Genomic DNA, 3,395 nt, shown 5'->3' on the forward strand with positions numbered 1-3,395 from the left:
TGTTTAATTTAAATTTAGCATGATTTATTATCAAGAATTGATGTATTGAGTAAAATGCTTCAAAATCCTAAATTAAACATCGCGGAATGCATTGAAGTATATAATTACTTTTTTGCGTCCTCATCGATGGGACCTTAATAAATATTTAGTTTCCCAAAGATATGACGATAATTTAAAAATATTTGTCGATTTCCCAGCAACACTTGCTAGAGATTTAGGTATTGATCTGGAATTTCCTATCTCGAAGCTCAGGAAAAAGGTCCGTTTATTTGATTTTTAGGGCAGTGATGAACCAGTTTTAAATCCCTTCCAGCAACTCAAGACTGCTTTCCATTTTGAAATTCTTGATCACGCGATTTCTTCCGTGAACGAAAGATTTGCCTTATTATCTGAATGCTATCCAATATTCTGCTTTCTGTATGAGTTTCACAACATTTCAAATGATGATCTCATGAAAGTCTGAATGGACTTAGACATTAAGGTTACAGGTACAAAAAGAAGTATTGTGAAAGGTACAGACGGTATACAACTCTTTCAACTCTTTAATGAAATAACTTCCTTCAAAGATTTTTTATTAGATTATATTTGAATAAATACTGCTATTTTGCATCTATACTTATAAAATATTTATTTTTATTTTAAAGGTAATATTTTTGTTTGTTTATTATTTTCTTGAAGTAGTTTGTCGCTATTGTAACCTGTAGTAGCCGCTATTGTAGCTGGCCAAAAAATAAAGTTTTGCACTTCAGATTTTATTTGCATTTTTATTAATGTTTTGCATTTTACTTTTACACAGGTAGATGATTTTATAACTTCAACGTTACGTATTAGTCAAAATATGAAAAATTCTCTGGAGGGGCGGCACATTACATCTTTGCATTCGGGGGACCGACACCCTAGGATCGGCCCTGAGTGTTTCGAATGTCATTTTAAGCCTTTGAAAACGGTACTGTTCTTCTTTGTCCGTGCTTCTTACAACAGCAATGTCGAAAGAATATTTTCTGTAATTCAAATGTGTGATCTAAGTAGAAAAATCGCCTTATTATGGAATCGATGAAAGCACTACCTATACTAAAACGCAGCTTTTGGCAATTTTTGTTGCATGGCAATCCATTTGCAGTTGCTATAACGTTCCACATTTTAAAGTATATAAAATCAATAAATAAATATACATAAGCTGTTTAAATGAAGTTATTCTTGGAACATAACTAACTGAAGTTTGCTAAATAATGAAGTTCATTGTTGTAGCTTTGATTTATTTGTATTTGCATGATCAGATTATAATAATTGAGGAGACAAATATCAAATTATATAGCACATTAAACATCACTTCAGCTGTTTGAAATTAGATGAATTTGCAGCTACCGGTTGCTACTTAAGTTTGGAACGCTGCCGAATTTTTATTTTAGCAATGTTCAAGAGTGTTCTCATTTTTAAAGTTCAAGATATGGACATCAAACTATGGAGTCTTCATTTTTAAGTTTCAAGAATACGGTAACCCTAATATTACTTGGTTCTATAATGTCCTGTAACAGAATAAACAGAACTGCAAACTAATTATAATCAGATGATATTCTACAAAACTGTATCATTTAGTTCTGCATTTTTTCTTTTAATCGATTTGAAATACTTTTTCTGGCAAAGATATGCAGGACGTTTCAAAAATATTCCCTTTTCATTTGACCATTATTTCGCACAGAGGTTTCTGTTTCCAGATTTCAAATCATTCTGGAATTTTTCGAGTGCCATCGAACATAGAAATGAAAACAAATTATAGAGCTGAACCATATTCTATCAAATTAAACTGTGTCTAATTTTTTATTTATTTATTTATTTGGCTTTTTCTATTTTGCTTTTCTTTATTTTAATAGTATACTTTATGTTCTGAGGTTGCTAGAAAGTATCGTAATTTATTTATATTAGAATTTGAAGATAAAGCTTTCGATATGACACGAAAGAATAATTTTATTTGCTATTTGTGTCAAAAGTATATATTAGTTGACTGACAGCTTAATCAAAATCATGCACATAATCAGTATACTTATTTCTAATCAAGACATTTCTATTCCTAACCAAGACTTTTCTATACTTCATGAGAACAATATTTTATAATTTTTGCTTAGTTGAGAAACGAAATTTTTATGATTATAATCTAAAAGTGTATTTGCAATTAATTTCATGTGATCTATTCTTCTAGATGTTAATGATATCTACTTATCGTATTTCTGTACGTTTTCCATACTTTCGATGGACAAATTTCAACACAATAGGCGTCTTGATGACCGTTTATGCTGGTAAGATAAAAAAAAAAAAAAAAAAAATCTCCGAAAAGGACTATACTGCCTCTTTTCCTCGATACTTAATTTCGCATTATTTTTTGCAAACTAAACAAATATATTTGAAAAACCTATAATGTTTACAAATATGTCACGTATTAATAACATAGTCATTTTCATCCAAATATGCTTCTTTTCTGAATTCAAAAAAAATCTAGCGTTCGGGAGCTGGTGTTGCCATAAGCAATTCAGTATTATAAAGTTATTTTAAAAGTCTCGTATTTATTAGTCAGAAGGGCTTTGTCTCTGAAGGACTATTGTTTTCGTTTTGCGAATTTGCGTCGGAACCCTATAAACGGCATATCACTTTTCAAATCTTCGCCACCAAATACTATCGCCCTGTGTTACATTTGATGAAGAATCTGCATAAATGTATGTATGTTTCTCGCATTGCGATAAAACAACGGTACCTAGAGCCATTCAATTTTGAATGACGTAATCCTACTGCAAATATGGGTATCTGAAAGTCCAAATTTGAAATTAGGAATTTGTTTTATTATCGATTTCATATTTTGTAAAACTTTAACGAATTTTTTATTAACAAACTCAACGGTTTAAAAGCAAAGCGAGCAACGGCAACACTACGGGGGGGGGGAACCTTTTTATCTCCAGCGCGCGGAACTGTGTATCGGAAATTCTAAAGATATGCTCATTTTAAAATTATTTTGAACTGAATTTTATGGTCTAAGTGCAAAGAACATGATATTTAATAAATAAAGGTAGCACACAAAACGTTTAAAAAAAATGCCCCTTTTGAACGTAATTTAAAATCTGAAGCCTTTCAGTTTTTATTATTATTATTATTATTATTATTATTATTATCTTTTAAAATCTTAGTAAAAATTTGTGTATTTTATGTGATCTTAAAAATCCTACTTATGGAACTTATCTCTTAGGATCATCAAAAACTTATAAATAAAAGACTTGAATTAAAAAATAAAATACAAGACAAAAGCTGAATTTTCTTTCACAGATAACGGAAGCAGAATTGAAAATACTGCCAACTCTTGTTAGAAGCATTAAATACGTATGATAACAGATAAATATTATCAACAATTT

Source organism: Stegodyphus dumicola, chromosome 2, assembly GCF_044657685.1.
Source record: "Stegodyphus dumicola isolate Sdum_Otavi_A_Nest chromosome 2, ASM4465768v1".
Taxonomy (NCBI): domain Eukaryota; kingdom Metazoa; phylum Arthropoda; class Arachnida; order Araneae; family Eresidae; genus Stegodyphus; species Stegodyphus dumicola.